Below are 20,615 nucleotides of genomic sequence, written 5' to 3' on the forward strand. Positions count from 1 at the left end.
GATAATTCACACCAGACGGTGCCTTCTCAGGATGAAAATATCTCATACAGAGGGAAATTTAGCAACAAATATTGTTATTATTGTAATATCATTATTGTTTGTTTTTCATTTAAGGGTTCATTTGTTGTCTGTGATTATTAGACAGCCGAAACGAAAAACTACTGTCCCTTGTTTCGCATAAAACAAAGATTTTTCGGGAGCAAAATATGTATGGGAGTATCGAATGACGAAGGAGCAGTGCTAGAAATGACATTTCTTGCCTACAGAGAATGCAATTTTTTTTTAACTCCTAAATCGATTTTTGCGACAAAAAATTTTTCATTCCGGCGCACTATCTGCATGTTTGGAACAAAAAAATTCTTTTTGATAATTTTTAAAAAACTATTTTCTTGGCATAAGTAAGGCTTGTTTGAGAACTTTGTCGTTTTTCTCTCAGTGTAGAACTTCAGTGAAAAATGCGATACAGCAATGCTCTCGTGAAAATTACATTTTCTTTAGAAATTTTATCTGAAGTATTGTAATTTTCTTCACAGTAATTTCGTTTTCTACTAGAATTTTAATAAAAGGTGCCTGCGAATAGGAATTACAGTGAAGTTTTAGGTGAAATTTCTCTTCATGTTGTAAAATTTCAGTGGGAATTCAAGTGTCAATTCCATATAGGAATGAGAATTAGTAAAAATAGTGAAAAATCGATGAACAATCATACTCAATTCCTATCTAATTCTTTCAAAATTGAATTTACTGCAGTTTTCAATATTTTATAATGTGTATAATTTCTTTCTTTATAATGTATATAATTTATTTGGCGAAAAATTACCTGCAAATTGTAGAAATTTCTACCAAAGAATTCTGGACAAAAATGTACTCGTGAAAATGACATTTTCAGTAGAAATTTTATTTGAAGCATTGTAATTCTCCTCGCAGTAATTTCATTTTCTACTATAATTTTAATAAAAATAATAAAATAATAATTACAGTGTAGTTTTAGGTAAAATTTCTCTTTATGTTCCAAATTTCTGTGAAAATTCAAGTGTCAATTTCATGCGGCAATGGAAATGACTAAAAATTGTGAAAAATCAATGACCAATTCTATTCAATTCATATTTAACTCACGCAAAATCCATGTTCTCATTTAAAACTCCACATTCACTCCACAGAAAACCTCAATCCTCTTAAATTTTCAATACAAAATGACAACTCGGATGAACAATTTCGTCTCCACCCCAATGCAAGGCCCCAACGCTAATACCGGATAATAATAAAAATACATAAATCCAGCACTGTAATAAACAGCCTCGAGAGTCTCGATAAAAACAAAAAGATGATGCGACAGCCGAGCGAATGTTAATTCACTCGATTGCAATTGACATTTAATTGATCATCATCAGGAAGATCACTTGAGTTTATTAATTTATGGGTAATTTATGCAGCTCCAGTGATGAGTATGAAGTCGTTCTAAACGTTAGCTCCAATGCCTCATAGCAGCATTCTCCATTATTAATGATTGCATGCACCCATCGACACATGTGATACTGGAAACATTCACATGTGTTTACATACATTTGAGGTGTGGAAAACACGTATCGAACCCATGTGAAATGCATAATTTAATGCTATTGACGGAATATTGAATTATACTCATTCTGTGAATATTTCCCCCCAACGAGGGGATGAGTGACTGAAAGGGTGGAATATAGGGGCAGCGGGGGGGAGAATGGCAGAGTGTAATTCCACTTCCAAAGTATCCGTTTGTATAGCCCAGTAATAGGTACCGTATTCCGAGCGCCCTGTTATGTCCAGCCAAGTGCATACGGAATTTTTAACGTGAAAAATTCATGTGTTTACCCCTTCAAGTACAAGATGTTGAGCGTTAGCAGTTGATCGAAGTAATGAATATAGTGCAAAGAACCGTGGCCACGATAATGCTGAATAATTGGACTACGCCACTTGGACGCAAGCATATCGAACTACAAATGATAATTTATGAAGGCACTAATACGACTAGTCGGCGGTGCTAGGGGATCTTACTGCCGCCTTACGGTTGCACACTATATGCATGCATTTAGACTCTATTCGCTGGCCATTTAAGAATATCCAAGTACTTTGGTTATTTTTTCCAGAGTGGAACGGTTTTGTGCACACGGAGAGCAATTTTTGAGTAAAATTATGCTGCCGTTCTATAAAAGTGTATCATGTGTCATCGTTTCCTCATTTCTATCCCGAAATTTCGTAAGACTTAATATATGATGATCAAATTTTATTCTACGGTAGAGAAATTTTATTCTGATAAAAATAAAAATTACCGTGTGGGTTGAGTAAAAATTATTTTACCGGTAGGGTAAAATTTACCAACCGCTCTAGAATTTTCGTTATCTACATAAAAATTATTGGACTGGAAGGGTAAAATTTGTTATGCGTCAGGATAAAATTTCTCTAATGTAGAATAAACTTTGATCATCATATATTTATTTTTACTAAATTTCGGGATAAAAATGAGGAAATAATGACTCATGATGCACTTTTATAGAACGGTAGGATAATTTTTATCACAAATTTCTCATACTTTTGCTGGCGAACATCAGAGCTTTCATTTGAGCCCCAGTTGACTCCAAGCTTCCAGACATTTTGCAATAGTTTTTTTGTTTAAATTTTGCAGGTTTGAATTTGAGTTTCGATATTAAAATGTACGAAAACATTTTAAAAAACTGAAAAAAAAAACATTAGAAAATTTCCTTTTGAAGATTGATGAAATAATTTAAAAAGTGAAATTTTTGAAAATTACGAGCATTTTCTATAAATAATTTATAAACAATCAATTTTCCACCATAAAAATCACGTGTTCGGAGTCGTAACAAATTTATTCATATTCCGAATTTTACCAGAAATCGATTTAATTACTAAATAAATCAGGTTTCCGAAAGTTTAAACAATTTCAATTATTCATCTGTCAACAACCAATGTAGAAATAAATAATAAATCTGTTTAAAATGTAATTTTAATGACGCTGAATATTCAAGGATCAAGTCGATTTTGACCATTGGCCAGTTTTTGACGAATATCTCGCAATCTAAAAGAGATAGAAAAATTCTTGTTAAGACCTTTTTTATAGCCCTCAATTGACCCGATAAAAAAGTTTATGAGAAAAATTCCCCCATCTCTTTTAGATTCCGAGATATTCATCAAAAACTGCCCAAAAGTCAAAATCGACTTGATCCGGTTTAACGCTTCGCTACTGAATTGACACATTTGAAAATTGAAAATGGTTGGATCTACACTCTGGTCTGTACCAAACTGTAAAACATACTTGGATATCCTAACGCCCGTCCCGGCGCAATTTTGCGCACGCACTTCGCCACATTATTGTTATATAAATGAAATTATTTGTAATACTCTACGAACAAGTTGAGTGCCTCATAAAAACCAACGTATTCTGAACAAAAGTGATTTGCGCAAATGAATGACGTCATTTTTGGAGTGAAAAGTAAGGGTCGGTGGGGATAAAGAAAACTAAATAAAATGGGGCTTAGTTAACGTTCACGAAGAAATCCTTTGAGAATTCACTGGGGGGATTCAAGTTGCCGCGCCGGCTAATTGCGTGACCTTAAACGAACCTATCCCGTCACCATTACCACCACAATGAGGTCGAGTATATTGCGTGAAGCTGCTTCCGTTGCGAGTGACACGCGGTACTGGTAATCTGGCCTCGAATGACACGTGATCTGAGCATTACAAAGTACTAATTTTTCACAAGACTTATGTGATGTGGCCAATCATGAGAAACTTTGTTATTAAATTGTTAGCTCTGAGGATAAAAATCGTAATGTACGTTGGCAATTTATGACATAATGCTAGAATTATTAGAACACATTTTCAATCCTAGATGCCTTTATCTTTTTTGCGATTGTCCCTATGTTTTGCATAGATAATGTTTATAATATTGAAAGCTACTGAAAAAATTTTAACTAACTGTAAGTACTACACAGCTTATGAGAAAATAAATCATGAAATGAGGGCTTCTAGCACGCAAGGCACAGGCTAAACAGGGGTTATAGGTCCCCCCGAACTCGATTTTTCCATCTTATGAGAAAACGGTTCTTGAGATGTTATTAAAAACGAATCCATGGTGAATTAATAAATTCGGAAAAAAACGAATCTTTTGTAAAATTTTGTAGTAGATAAAATTTTCGTGAAATCGTTTCTGAAAGTGATCAATTTTGACCATTGACCAGTTTTCAATGAATATCTCGGAATCTAAGGGGGATAGCAAAATTTTTGTGTAACCTTTTTTGTAGAGCCGATTAAGAGCTACAACAAATGTAATTACGAAAATTTCGCTATCTCCCTTAGATTCGGAAATATTCCTCAAAAACTGGGAGATAAGTCTGCTTAAACCGATTCTTGAGATGTTATTAAAAAACGAATCCATGGCGAATTAATAAATTCGGAAAACAGCGAATCTTTTGTAAAATTTTGTAGTAGATAAAATTTTCGTGAAATCGTTTCTTGATTCAAACAATTCAGCAGCGAAGTGGCAAAACGGTACAAGTCAATTTTGACCATTGACCAGTTTTCAATGAATATCTCGGAATCTAAGGGGGATACCAAAATTTTTGTGTAACCTTTTTTGTAGAGCCGATTAAGAGCTACAACAAATGTAATTACGAAAATTTCGCTATCTCCCTTAGATTTGGAAATATTCCTCAAAAACTGGGAGATAAGTCTGCTTAAACCGTTTTACCACTTCGCTACTGAATTAACAAATAATTTTTGTTTGATTCGAGCAGTTATAGTTGCCTACATTAATAACATGAGAGGATAGGAACACTCCGTAATTTATGGGAACGCAATAAATTAAGTAATTTAGAATTTTTTCCGGAAATCCATAGGGACAAACTTTTGGATATTGTCTTGAGATATCCCTTAAACTAAACCACCCGATGAAGATATTTGTTCACAGAAATCCCCACGAATATGTAATTGAGGTGTAATTATCGGAGTGAGTGATGAGACATTTCCGGGCAATCACGATGAGCAGTCGGGTGTAAAATGCCTATTAAAGGAATTCAATCGAGCATCCACGGCTGAATGCCTCACTCCATTGAAAACAAAAATAAAAGCCCCCAGCTTGCAACTATTCCACTATTTCCATCGCTTCCATATCGGTAGAGAGAAGATTTATGTGCAGTTTGTGGACACGAGGTCGACACCAGGCAAAAGGGAGAGAAAAAATAATAATAAAAGTGGGAGCTCGGTAAGGGATCACGGACATGTGCGCGCGCACACGCTACGCAGACCCATACCGGTTTTTCAGCCACTCGCTGGACTCTACTGGGCACAAATTTTCGGGCCAACGACTCTCGTATTCATGGCATTTATAAGTTTGAGGTTGAGTTTGAGGTTTATCCTTCTATTCCTTCAGTCCTCGCCACTTCATGCCGACTGAATAATTAGACGGGACTGGCTAATCGTTCGATCAAACCGACGACGTTAATTCATGAGTGGACTTTTCACCAGGAATTTTAAGCTAGCACAGCCAATCAAAAAATGTTGACATTTGTTGCACAAAAAAAAAATTTTTGCTCCTATAGTTTTTTTTTTAATGGCTGTGCTAGCTTTTCAAAAGCTAGCACAGCCAATATATAAATCATAATATCAATTGAATAGGAGAGGTGTACAAATTTTGAAAATCTCTCTATATAATAAAAAAATAAGGGCAAAATTTAAGACAATTCAGACGACGCAAAAATTCAGGAGAGGCAAAAATTCAGGCGACGCCTAAAGGTGGGGGGGGGTCTGGGGGTGCCCAATGTCGGGGGGGTTAGAAGGGAGGAGGGGGTCCCAGGANTAGAAGGGAGGAGGGTGTCCCAGGATCAAACGCGGTGGGGGGGCTGACAGTTGGATTGGGGGGGAGCGAGCGGGGGGGCGAAGCCCCCCGGGGTTGGCGAGCGAAGCGAGCAGGGGGCGAAGCCCCCTAGTTTATAAATATAAGCAACAAATGAGTCTCGAGTATGTACACCCCTAAAATTATAAAAATTTCGCAGTTCAATAATAATAAACAAACCCGCGACTTGAGGATATTGAAGTAGCTTTTACAGTTTGGTGCAGACGACACAATAGATTCAACCATTTTTAATCATCAAATTTGTCAATTAAATTGCGCAAGAAAAATTTGAAGAAAATCATGAATATTCTGCGTCCTTCAAAATACATTGTGCACGGAATTATTAACTTTTTACACATTCGTTGTTTGTCAATAAATAATTGGAATTGTTTAAACTTTCGGAAACCTTATTTTTGCTTATGAATCAAAGCTTTATAATCGTTCAAATTCAAGACTTGGATTTTTTGTTTTATATCGATATTTTGTGTGTGTATGTGCGTATGTAACAAAGTTTTTGTTCAATTATTCGCTAATAAATTTGATGGAATTAAATCTTTGTTTTTTTCAAATGTAGGTATTGTTGAGCCCTATCAATCGCCATAAATTAAATTTTAACTCATCGATTAGTTTTTTTAATTTTCGATTTTTTTCGAAAATCGGTTGTTCCACGATAACAAAAAAAATGTTCTGAATTGATTGAATGATGGCTTAAAAATTCGTTTGGATGTCCTTTCGACCGAGTTCGAAGATGAAGGCAATAGCAACAATCGTTATTTTGATTTATTTGAAGATTTGCAAAAATTTTGTATTTTTTGAAAATCAGAGTTCCAGGGATATCTTTGAATATCATGCTTCAAATGAATTCAATGATAGCTTCAAATGTTTGTTTTAATGCCATTAAGTCGAAGTTAAAAGATGATTACGATAGCTATATCGGTTGATTTGATTTTTATGATGATTGTTGAAAAATTCGAATTTTCCATGAATTTCCCTGAAAGTGAGCTTTCTCATGGTTTCTTCAAATGTGATGTTTCAAATTCATTCAAGTATGTGTAAATAAAATTTTTCTATTAACATTTTAGCGAAGGGCTGAGGGGACAGATAGAACCGTAAAAAAGAATCGGTTGTATAGAAGAAAGGGATAATAATAATAATAATAATAATAATAATAATAATAATAATAATAATAATAACATCCAACTAATTTGAAAATCTGACAAAATTAGTTGAAAAGAAATCTCATTCAATCCAATAAAATGAAATAAACAATGAATTATACATGATAGAAGGAAATGATGTGCAAAAAAACCATTCGGAAGCATCTTGCTAATTTATTAGCAAAAATAACTGTACCCTATGCAATACAAGAGCAATTTCCCACTTGCTTTACGCATGAAATAGATTTCTGGTAAAATTATGAATATAAATAAATTTGTTACGATCCCAAATGGATTTTCAGATTTTTAAAATGTTGTCTAACGGTTCAATGTCTCGATTCAAATTCCGACCAACAAAGTCTGAATAATAAAATAACTGTAAAATGTTCGGAAACTTAGGGTCAAATGGGGCTCAAATGGAAGCTCTGAGGTTTGACTACAAAAGTAGAAAAGCATTTTACTGGAGAAAAAGGAGCCAAAATACTTGGATATCCTTAATACGCATCAGCAATACCGACCGCAAACGCTGGTAACGCCCACGCATTCTCCAAATAAAACCGCTGGTCGTAAATTCCTTGACAAAATCATATTCCCGTAGACGTCAGGAATTCTTGCCAAGTACAGAAATATTTCTCCGCATTCAATCTCCCCCCCCCTCCTCGCTCCCGCCTTTCCCCCAAGCATTGATTTTCATCTTTCTCATTCCCCACAAGCCACGCCAAGCTCTATTAAACCAGAATTTTAACGCGACCAAGAGCGTCCAACGCTCATTAATTTTTATCAGGCAATTCATTACGAGCAAGCGCTAAACCCAATTAGCCTCGGGGTCACCAGGGGGAAAATATATTGAAAAGATGACTTCTTCTCATGAAAGGAAATATCCGATTGTAAAAAACTCCCGATACGCTGCCAGTTGTTTATTCCTAATGACAAAAAATGACGGAAAAAACGTTACGATTTACTCGTGTTTCCCCTCCATTCCAATCGAGAGGGAGTGAGTTACCCACGCCTGCACGAACGTTACAAAGTCATCGGTAATAGCCGATAATGCATAAAAAACTTGAATGTTGAAAAAAAAGTTAATAGAACAAGAGAGACGAAATGAGAAAGTTCCAAGGGGGGAATTCAAACGATCTTGACAATTCGAGTGATCGTCTATGAGACTTTATAAGTTTTATTCACTCCAATGTGAATTGCACTTCTATTTTAACAACTTGGACATCTACTCACTGAAGAAAAGACTGAAATACTCATTTCACATCATGACAATCGTTAAAGCTCAGCACTAAACCCTGAATTCAACGGATAATCATGGAATTGAGAATATATCGTGGATATTCAACGCCTTTTGGTGTATCAAAGTCGACGTTTCAGTAACGAGAAAAGCTCTCATGCTCGAAATCCATTTGCAGAAAGCTGAGGTACACTCAACAGCTATAGGTAGTTTTCCCTGGCTCTCTAGAAGCTCAGTCGATCGCGTGGATGGCAGCTGCAACGCCACTCACCATGGGAAAATACGAATGTACATGTATACATTCAGCATTTGAGCTTAAAGTATAGATGTATACGTAAATATGGTAAGTAGATGTAAGACGTCCTCCTTCAACCGAGGCATATTTTCAGCGAATATGATACATCGGGGGATCATAGATATTCTAACAATAGGATTGATCGCATTCACGTATCCTTTTGTCAGAGAAATACCGATTCATGGACTCGTTCACTGACTGGACGAAATGTGGAGAGGTTGGGGGGGAATGAGAGGTAAATCTAATGTATCTTTTCACTGTTTTTCCACAATTCAGTAACGATGTGGTAAAGGGAGATGAATCAATTTTGACTATTGACCATTTTGAAATCAATATCTCGGAATCTGAGGGAGATAGCAAAATTTTTGTTATAACCTTTTTTGTGGAGCCGATTAAGTGCTACAATAAATGTAATTATGAAAATTTCGCTATCTCCCTTAGATTCGGAAATATTCCTCAAAAACTCACCTGGGATATAAGTCGACACTACTGAATTTATGCCAATATAAAATGAAGGATGATACGACGAGTCACGTTAAAACGTGTCGATTTGCAAACTGGAATGGAGAATGACTGCATTTGTGAAGGATAAATCAAGATGAAAAAAATTATCTTGTTATTTGAAACATGTGGAATGCTATTTGTCGTATCCAGCCTGATTGGGATTTCCAGGTGATTCAGAGTGGGAGGTGATACAAAAGAGAGAAAATGATACAGTGCGATTGATGCTATACGCTGTTAGAAATTCTTCGAATGTTCATGGGAACTATGGTGGTAATTTTTATGGGAGTGACATGGAATCCGATTTAGGGGAAAAAAGGTTATAGAATTTCAAGTTTTAATTAGAATTCAAGAAAATTCACCAGTTTTTAGGGAGAGTGAGACGGTAATTTAACAACTTGATTGAATTTTCAGTGGAATGTGAATATTCAGAAACAAAATGACACGAGTTTTTAATTTTTTCTTGAATTTTCCTGATTTTTCCGGATTTTCATGGAAAAAATTGATTGGAAAATCAAGTATTTCATTAATTTTGAGATTATTCTAATGGAAAATTAATGAAATACTTGATTTTCCAATCCATTTATTCCATGAAAATTTGGAAAAATCAGGAAAATTCAAGGAAAAATTGAAAACTCGTGTGATTTTGTTTCTGAATATTCATATTCCACTGAACATTACATTGATTACTTCATTGATTTTCAGATTATCCGAACAAAAAATCAATGAAATACTTGATTTTCCAATCCATTTTCTTGATTTCTCCAATCCATCAATGGAATTAATTTCAGTGAAAATTAAACATGATAAAAATTTCCGATATTTGACACGGAAAATTCAGCCGAAAATTTTTAAAAAGGTACCACGCACATTGAACTAAGTGAGAATTGTTTCATCATCGAGCCTAACTCCCTGAAAATGCTAAAACCTCACGTATCCTTTTGTCAAAAAATATAGAATGATGATGTCGCTCACTGAATTTGGTGAATGAGAGTAAAATCTAATGTGTTTTTTTCACAGTTTTTTCCACAAAATTCATATGCCAATAGAAAATGAAGTATGATACAGGTCTGATAAAAACGCATCGCGTTGTAAACTCGAATGTAGAATGATTGCATATGCAAAGGAAAAATCAAGATGAAAAAAATAATCTCGTCTTTTCAACACGTACAATGCTATCCGTCATACCCAGACGCCTGATTGTGATTTCCAGGTGGTTCAGATTGAGCCGTAATACGAAAGAAAGAAAACGATGTAGTCCGCATTGAACTAAATCGAAATAGTTTTCCAAACTCAAGCTCAACCTCCAAAACCTAATTATGACGTACACAATAGAAGCATAAAAACAAATCCTCTCCCCCGTACAGGATTAAACTCCAAATAGTAAATTTGTATCAGTAGCTATTGTACCTTTTGTCAAAAAATATAGATTGATGGCCTCGTTCACTGACTAGCTGAAATATGGAGAGTTTGTTGGTGAATGAGAATCAAATCTACTGTGTTTTCTTCATGTTCTCCACCGTTTTTCCACAAAATGGATGCCAATAGAAAATAAAATCTGAAAAAAATCCAGATGAAAAAATCATCTCGTCTCTTCACATGTGCAACGCTATCCGTCATACCCAGACGCCTGATTGTGATATCCAAGTAGTTTAGATTGAGCCGTAATACGAAAGAAAGAAAACGATATACTCCGCATTGAACTAAATCGAAATACTTTTCCAAAGTCAAGCTCCACCTCCAAAAATGCTAAAACCTCAAATACCTAATTATGAAGTACACAATAGGAGCATTAAAACAAATCCTCTCCCCCGTACATGATTAAACTCCGAATAGCAAATCTGTATCAGGAGCTGTTGTAGAGTCGTGCGAGTCGGCGAGCGAGAGAGACCCGTAGACACATTGCGCGATGGCTCCTGCGCACATGCGCCAGCACGATGAGAACACGACGGCAGGGGGGCGAACGGGAGGGCGAAGCACCCAATACTCCGTAGTGCCGTTATGAAAGTGAGAGAGAGACGAAGAAACACGACACTGACACACAGACACGAGATCCATAAACACTGGGCGCACGTATTAACACATACAGACGTACGAAAAAACGTGGTGAAGAGAAGCAGGCCCCGGATATCGGGAAGCGCTCACTGAATCACGTCACCAACTTCCACCATCTCGTGGCGAGTTAACGAAATATAAATTGACGAATAATAAAAACCGAGTGGGATTACGAAAAACAACAAATCCCGGGGGGGGGGAGCACCGACGCAAGCGGAATTATTCATCACATGTGTTGTTGTTGAAATCAATGAAACAAAGTGGCTGCGAAGATTCCGGGAAAAACTGAGAAATAATCATTATCGGGGATTGAGGGTCTCCCCCCACTGGGGGCAGAGGGAGATTTAATATCACTTAATATACACTACGTAATCACCATTGAATGTATGTTGGAGCACGCCTTTCTTCCTCGTCGAGGCGCGTCCAGCTCCGACTCAAAGACGAAGAAACACTCGGATTATCAACTACCGGTCCACTGCACACACTTTTATTCACCACCGAACGGACAATTGTCTTTTTCTCGGAGTAAATGAACCACTTAAACACGTACATGCGGCACTGGCATGGGCTGTGCACGAGGCACGAATTAAAAACGGATAGATCACTGAATTCAAGTGAGTCGGTGCACTGAGAGCACACAGAGCGTTGAAGTGTATAATCTCCGGGAAAATATCAATCTAAGAGTAACAATAATCCTCGGTAATTCAGGGAATATGAACTCGTTTCACCACTCGTTGACGGCCTACTGCGTACATCCAATGCCCGTGAACACTTTACATTTGACACATTTTATTCCAATAATATGCGCTGAACAAAGAGCACGAAATCACTGATAAATTGGTGGCGTTTTAATACAAATCCTTGTAAGAGCTCTCACACGCCGCCAGTCCGAGCGCTTGGCGTTAACTGAAGAATCGCGGGTTCTCTGTCCTCCTCCCCTTCCCCCGCGCCCCGTGAACACAACCAACCGCGCCGACGAGTCGCCCGGTACATGGGCTGTGAGCAGTGGCGTCGACTCGCAGGGACCCACTCGGTCGAAAACCGGTGACAATGGTACCCACAAATGCCGAAAAGATTGGAGACGGCGGATATTGTTGAATGTTGACTGAACAATTTTTACGGATGCCATGTCGAAGTCCCCAGCAAGACCGGTAAATATCCGGAAATTTACCGGTAAATTGTTAGTTGAGTGGTGATTGGATTAAGGGGAGACTTCTTTAAGTTTTAAAATATTGAAAAATATGTATTTAAAAAAAATACAACTCGAGGAACTTGCGTTTCAATGATAAGTACTGCTTGAGAGTTAATTTTTGAATCTCGAAACAGGGTTGTTGATCAATTGAAAAAAATTTATTGAATATTTTCTGTGGCTGGACGTTAGTTACATCCATAGATAGGAATGGGCGATATTTTTTCATTAGACAGGAAAAAAATACAAATTGTACAGATTTTTTTTTTATAGTTTTCACTGAAAAATATATAGGGGAGGGTGGGATAAAACGGACACTTTAGGCTTTTTTTAAATTATTCATAACTCTGAAATAAATTGATCAATTGAGCTCAGTTTAGGCTCGTCACAAAGGGAAAGAATTGTTCTTTGTATTGAAGAAAGAATTATTAAATTTTATCAACATTTCAACCCCTCATTAACATTTTTAAAAAAGCCAAACGTGTCCGTTTTACCCCAACCTTCCCTATTTAAAAAATACAACTCGAGGAACTTGCGTTTGAACGATAAGTACTGCTGGAGAGTTGTATTTTGAATCTCGAAATAGGGTTGTTGATCAATTGAATAAAAATTTATCGAATATTTTCTGTGGCTGGACGTTAGTCACATCCATAAATAGGAATGGGCGATATTTTTTCATTAGGCAGGAAAAAAACAAATTGTTACAGATGATTTTCTTTCTTTTCGTTTTTATTGAGAAAATAGAACCCGACGAACTTACGTTTCGAAAAAAAATATTGAATATTTTCCGTGGCTGGTCATTAGCTGCAATAATTCAGCAGCGAAGTGGTCAAACGGTTTAATTCGAATTTGGCTATTGGCCAGTTTCTCGAATATCTCGAAATCTAAGGGAGATAGCAAAATTATTCTCATAACCATTTTAGCAGCACTCAATTTGCTCCACAAAAAAGGTCATTACGAAAATTTCACCATCTCCCTTAAATTCGGAAATATTTCTGGAAAACTCAACTAACGACTAACTTGACTTAAACCGTTTGGCCACATCGCTGCTAAATTATTGAAAATTTTAATTTAAAAAGCCACTAGACGACTTGTTCATTCCATGTATATCATTTATAACGTAAATCTTGTAGAGAATAAAATTACTTCTAATTGCGGATGAATTATTATTTTGTTTATTCTCAATGAATCAACATGATTACTCGACAAAAAAATTAAAAATTTGTCAGCTTGGTCAAAAACATCGATGTTTGGGCATGAAAAATCGATGTTTTCGACTATTTGACAACCATCGCCCATACCCACAAATACTCCAATCCAACTGCAACTGTTCAACACCACTTCCCAAAGTTCTCGAGCAAAACGTGAATCACGTGAGAAAAAATTAAAAAAAAAACAACTCCACACCTCCGATAATCGTTTTTTCCTCCCAAAATAGCCCCCCCCCCTCCCAATTTCCCCTCACCATCGGAAACCAGAATACGACTCGTTTTTCGAACGTCATTATCGATGAGAAAATTTTCCAAAAATTGTGCTGTCGACACCAGTGCACAGACAAGCGTCTCCGTCTCTCTCAAACCCACACAGTGCGAGACGATTCTCTAATTCTACCTGCCCTATTCTGCTGGCAGTCTCGGCACGGCACAGAGAAACCTCGCTTCATCCTCGTCGCTCCGCCCAACCTCCACCAAACATCTCTGTCTCTCGCATTTAAAGCTCCTCTCTCCGTTCAACATGCAGACTCAACCGCATAATATTGTCTCACTTCATCTCCCCCCTGATGCCTGCTGAGTTCCCTCCTAAACCGTATTGTAGCTTGACTATAGTGTGCTCTTACTTCCACTCAATGCTCAAATGCTTCTCTTTTCCTTTCATGTTTTATTACGATAGGATAGAGAAGAAGCAGGACCCCTTCTGCATGAATCTACCCCCTCTGCCCCTTCACCCCAGGAAAAATCACCCCTCCGTGTGCATATAGACTGAGGAGAAAAGCCAACCCCTCACTGGGGATGGCTTGCGATTAATCGAAAACATCGATTTTTCATGCCCAAACATCGATGTTTCTTACCAAGTTAACAAAATTTTTCATTTTCTTTGTCGAAGAATAATGTGGATTGATTGAGAATAAATAGAATAATAATTTACCTGCAATCACAAGTAATTATTTTCTATAGTATATGTTAGAAATGATAAGTGAACAAGGCCAGTCGTCAGTTATTTTTTTAAAGAAAGAAGGAAAAGAAAAAGATTGAAGAAAAACAAATATTCAATATATTTTCTTCAATTAATCAAAAACCCTGTTTCGAGATTCAAAATTTAACTTTACAGCAGTACTTATCATTGAAACGTAAATGGAATATATATTTTTCAATGAAAAAGAGAAGAAAAATTATTTTCAAAAAATTTTTTTCTCCTGTGTAATGAGAACAACATCGATTTTTCATGCCCAAACATCGATGTTTTTCATTCGATGTTTTGAACGGACGATTAATCGGTTTTCGATTATTTCTCCCAAACATCGATGTTTCTTATCAAGCTAACAAAATTTTTCTTTTTTTTTTGTCGAAGGATAATGTTGATTGATTGAGAATAAACAAAATAATAATTTACCTACAATCAGAAGTAATTATTTTCTATAGTATATGTTAGAAATGATAAGTGAACAAGTCCAGTCGTCAGTAATTTTTTTAAAGAAAGAAAGAAAAGAAAAAGATTAAAGAAAAAAAAATTCAATATATTTTCTTCAATTAATCAAAAACCCTGCATCGAGATTCAAAATTTAACTTTACAGCAGTACTTATCATTGAAACGTAAGTTCTTCTGGTTGTATTTTTTGAATATATATTTTTCAATAAAAACGAGAAGAAAAATTATTTTAAAAAAATGGTTATTCTCCTGTTTAATGAGAAAAACATCAATTCCTCGTCAACTCAAAAGTGCACTGGACTAAATAAAAAACGAGTGTCGAAGAACATTCGGAAAAATTGGATCAGAAGAAATAATGTAAGCAAGCGAGGAGTGGCAGGAAATGAGTCTTAATTATTAAGTTTTGTTGTAATTCGTAACGGCCAGAAATACACAAGAAAAGCCAACGTAGCCGAAGAAGTCGAGCGTGTACACACACACTTTTGCCACGGTCTTTTGCCTTCTTTTTATGCTTTCGTTTTATTTTTTTTCCGTCTTCTTTTCACTCCTCCGTTCTCTCCCTCCTGCCTTCTCCTTCTTTCCTTTTCGGCCGGCTTCTCTCCCGGTTTAGTCCACTGTTTGTTCCTCTTGAATTGTCGAGAACCAGTCGCTCAGGCATTGAGGAGACCCTCAGAGACGTTGTAAACCTCTAGTGGAATGCCACTAGGAAATTCGTAGATATCTGTCTCCTGCTCTCGGCTTTTTCCACATCGGGAGGGCTGTGAAGACGGATTGACCGTCATACGGTCGGTTTTCGATGAAAAATTGTCGAGTATTTCCCGTGATTATGCGACAATTGGGCTCACCCATTGTATCTGATGTAAATAATAGCGAAAATAATTGCTCTCACGTCATTTCACGCTGTTTTGCTGAACAAAATAATGATGTTGTTGTGTTTATTTTTGTGTCTTTATGCTTCCATCAAACTCCATTGTTATCATTGTCGTAAAAATAATCAATTACGACATCTGTATTTATGACAAACTTCCGGCTCAATTGTCAGTGCATTAAAGAACTAGTGTAGTTCGAAAATTCAGGGCTTGTTTGTGCTCTTTTTATATCTATTTCTTGTCCCTTCCTTTTTTTTCTCTCTCGTTATGCTTTGTCTCACTCGTCCACTCATTCTCGTTGTAAGTCTCTCTCACACAATGGTGAACAGCGACTGCCTCACTTCAGCGCCTTCTTCGGCAGTTTCCCCCCTCCGGCTTCTGACATTTACGGCATTATAGTAGGCTGCCACCCCAAGTTCTCTCAGTGCCCGGCGGCCAGGAGGGTTACACACACTCGCATTATACACGTGAACAAAACACATTGATGGTGAGGTCTCATTCCCTTCCCCAATGCAGCCTACGTCGAGATAATCACTCGACTCTCGTCACTCCAGGCGTTTAGAGACCGATTCCTCTGGCCTCTTTTTTTTCTCATTTGCTATCTTTCTCGGGGATATCCAAGTACTTGGTTCAAATTAGTAAGGTTTTTTTTTTAAGCAGGATTTCATTGTTGGCGAAAATTCTGGCGTCAGTGTACTCTTCGGAATTTTCAGTTTTGATTATATTTTTTCGGGAATTTCCCCGATGAATATTGTGAACTATGTTTTATTCAACTGGAGGAACTGGTGTTGATGACCTTTTTCGGTCAGATTTGATATTCCGGTTTTTAATTAATTGTTTATAATTTTTCTCTTTGCAATAACCAATACGACGGATGAGAATTATATGCCCCGATTTATCGGCTGTTTAATTTTCATATTGCAATAAATTATTTGCTCATGTTTTAATTCCTGCACTGAGAGAAATTTCAATGGTAATTTCAATTACAAGGGAATTGTCAAAAAAATAATAATTACGGTAACAATAAACATTGTAGATGCAACTATTACGTGAAGGTGAAAATTACATCATAATGTTGATAACACTATTTGACAAAGTAAATCGAACGATCAATCCTAGTTTAATCTACAAAGTTTATTGTTACTGTAAATATAATTTCTTTGACAATTCCCTTGTAGTTAAAATTACCATTGAAATTTTTCTCAGTGTGTGCTCACTGAGTAAGATTTTAATCATAATTACAATTCAACTCCTTCTAGAAACCACTTTAGAGTGTGAATTTCTGGGATTCAATGTCGGTTGATACTCTGGTAAAAGTGCGTGCCCACACTGTTATCAATTTTTAGTTAGTTCACACGGTAATTTAATTAATCTGTTGTTCATCTCATCAATATAATTCCGTGCTTAGAATATTGTCATCTGGTGTTTTCAGCACCAAATTAAAAATTAAAACTTCATTTCGAATATTGAGTCACAGCTTCTTTTTATTCATATCAGAAATTTTGTATTTGAATATTAATATTATTTGTTCAAAGTGAAAAAAATCGATCAGCATTTTCACTATATTGCATTCAGATTCTCCGATCCTTAACGTCAAAAATGTGAGATAATCTCATAATTTCAGCTATTAATTCTAATCAACTTTGTGAGAAGAAAATCTTAGTAAACGCAATATTAAGAAAGTAGAATTATTCTATTTTCCTTTGACCTAAATGATTTGGACAATTATGATTTGTTCATTCATGTTTCATAGAATGGTATTTAATTCTCTTTTGTTTGTAAACCGGGCTTCATGAAAATCGCCTGACTTTCTCCGTTCATTCGAGATATCCGTCATGTTCGAGCTCTCATTGTCAATTCTAGATATTGCCCGTATATTTTTTAGAAAGGAATTTCACACCTGACTCTCTTGGTCTAACCTCTAATGATCGTACGGCAACACGGCACATGTGTTCCCAATAACCACGGGCGGACCGTAACCAGACGTTACGAACGCACGGATTTATTATTTAAACTTTGTAGATCTGAATCTCAATCTCAATATTGAACCGTTAGAAAATACCTTAAAAATCAGAAAAAAAATCAGACAGCTTACTTTTGGACGGAGATTGATAAAAGAATTTAAAAAGTGCAATTTTTGAAAATTACGAGAATTTTCGATATATTATTTATAAGCAATGAATTTTCAATTTTATTAATATTCGTAATTTTATCAGAAATCGATTTCATGCCTAAATAAATAAGATTTCCGACAGTGGAAACAGTTTCAATCATTTAATCATAAACAACGAATGTTACAAAAAATGATTCTGTGTAAAATTTCATTTGAATGAATCCGAATATTCATGATATTTTTTAAAATTTTCTTGCCCAATTGAATTGACAAATTTAATAATAGAAAATGGTCGAATCTATACACTGTTAGAAATTCCTTGAAATTTCAGTATCAATGTCACCTAAATTTTCAATGCTGTGAGTTTGAACTCAATTTCAATTGAAAACATTCACTAAATTTTTCATTCATGGGTCATTTTTTATTAGACCTGTCATGCGTACTGTGTTAATGTCGGTGGCAAGCGGCGATATGCTGTCGCTTGTCTTTTAGGTAAATGTAATTTTTAAGGGGTAACGGAACCGACCACGAAAAGACATTTACCAAAAACAAGTTTTCTTGGATTCTATGCAATGAGAATCAATGAAACTTTTTCCCCGTATTGAGAGTAGCGGAACGCATCGCTCTCTTCCCATGCTTTTCTTATTTATACAAAAAAAAAATGCAAATTATTTAATGGCAAGGACCAGGGCAAGGCCGACGCCATTTTATTTATAGGAATCTGCCAAGTCATGGTAGAAAAACCGATTTTTTGTAGATTTTTCTTAGCCGATGGCTATTTTCATGAGAAGAGAGCGCTCGAGTGAGGTCCAAGACAGAGGTTTTGAGTACAAAAACGTACTTTTGTTGCGTAATTTTCGTAAAAACTTGTTTATGATGATTAAGTGGTATCCAGGAGGTAACGTCCTTTACAGGGCACCAATTGTAAGATTGATTGATTGATTGATTTTATTGCTGTACATTATGTTGTACAAAATTATGGTGGCAGAACCACACTAGCTGGTATACAGTAAATCGCAGTGAAATCACAGAGTAAACAATACATGCTAATAATAATAGATGCATAAAAAGCAGAGTAAGACGAGAAGGAGCAATATGCAACGGAAAAAGCAAGCGGGAACTTCCCAAGAGGGAAGTACTTTTACGAGTCAGAAGATGATGTAGAATGTTTCCATACCATTATTATTTATTTATATCTATTTATTTATATTTTATGGGATTTTGTCCTTTTCACGTACAAAATCCAAAAAACCACGGGAACCTGCAGTAGCGATATGGGGGACCCCTAACCTCTGCGTGCGACGGGTTCCGTTACCCCTTAAGCTTTTTACCAGATTCTGCATAATATTCTGAAGATTTTTCAACTATTATATTTTTTCTGATCCGTTTGTTTTGTAGAATCTAATAAAAAATGCCCCTGAAGAGAACCCGCAAAAGGGATTGAAATATTGGGCTTAGTCCATATGAATTGATTTTTTATCACTTGGACATTTCAATTCTCTATTTTTCTTCGAGTCAGCCAACGACCGCAGAGGCCAATAACTACGAAATAACTCAGTTATACCGGCACGAGCGTCACTGGACGCATAGACTGATGGCCCGGGGGTAACGATTTTAAATTTATTACTCTTTTACAGAGAATCAACGGCGTTAATCGCCTATAACGCGCAGCGGATTTCAGTTCCTAAAGTTAATTCTATATACGCGTCATGACTTGATGATGTGGGAAGGGAGATAAGAGCGATACTCCGTCAGGCAGGGATGAGATAACTCACGTTAAACGCAAATAAAACGGTATCATGTTCTGATTGGAATTATTGCGATCAATTATGTGTCGACGTTATTACTCCATTCCAATTCTGGGAAAATTCAATACGTGATGAGAGTGTCAACAAACTGACAGTTGTGTATAATATGATAACTGTTGTTTTAATTTCCCATGATTATTCGAGTCTACGTGCCTCGCACGAGACCCCATAACAGCGCGAATAAGTTCAAAGTCTGATCTTACGGAATGTCATATCGGTTAAAACTGAATCCGTAATAATGTAGCAATTGCTTACCACTCGTTACCTCTATGGCTTTAACCACAAGATTGTGATTGGCGAAGACAAGAAGAAGAGAAAAAAACAATTGTGAGAATCACTGCATAAACCCGTGGGCAGAGACAATAGGAATCTAATCGAGTCGAGTGGCTTTCACTCAGCAAAGAAAGTTATCGGACATGATAATCATATCCATCCATTAATTTCCTCAATAATCAATGTTTCCACTGCGATTTAATCGCCGGGGTGAACTCAATAAACCTGACTCACATCGACGGCGCCCTAATAACGGCAGAATGCTCCCTTGTAAACTGAGATTCTTCGGGGGAGCTTGCATGGTCTCTGTACCCGTGAAAAGGGTTATCAATGCCTTTGGGTGAAACACTATTGACGGAAGTATGGGTTACGACATTATGAAAGTCGAGGAAATGAACATTAAGGTTCAGAGCACCGAAAACTTCAGTAAAGTGCTTGAAACGACGTTATTAACGTGGATCACACCGCTTTTTGCGTCCGAATGGAAGCTTTGGAATCGTTCAAATTTAAGTTTTGGATTTTTTGTGTTATATCGATGCAGTATGATTCAAAAAGAAATGCAATTTTTAGTATAGTTTTGAGTTTTGTATTTTT

At 36.4% G+C, this 20,615-nt stretch overlaps 1 protein-coding gene across 2 annotated transcripts in view; it reads right to left on the reverse strand.

The window, feature by feature from the left end:
• LOC107037804 (zinc finger protein 608) overlaps positions 1–20,615 on the reverse strand; it is a 112,382-nt gene that overhangs the window by 77,931 nt on the left and 13,836 nt on the right. Inside the window, exon 1 of one of the 2 annotated variants that reach the window (XM_015256557.1) lies at positions 11,500–12,010. The exons of the other annotated variant lie outside the window; for it this stretch is intronic. The gene's annotated coding sequence lies outside the window, so the exon portion shown is untranslated. Of the gene's footprint in view, positions 1–11,499; positions 12,011–20,615 lie in introns of those variants that run through there. 2 annotated transcript variants of the gene reach the window in all.

This window comes from Diachasma alloeum, unplaced genomic scaffold (assembly GCF_001412515.2).
Source record: "Diachasma alloeum isolate Michigan unplaced genomic scaffold, Dall2.0 Dall_scaffold_00271, whole genome shotgun sequence".
Classification (NCBI taxonomy): domain Eukaryota; kingdom Metazoa; phylum Arthropoda; class Insecta; order Hymenoptera; family Braconidae; genus Diachasma; species Diachasma alloeum.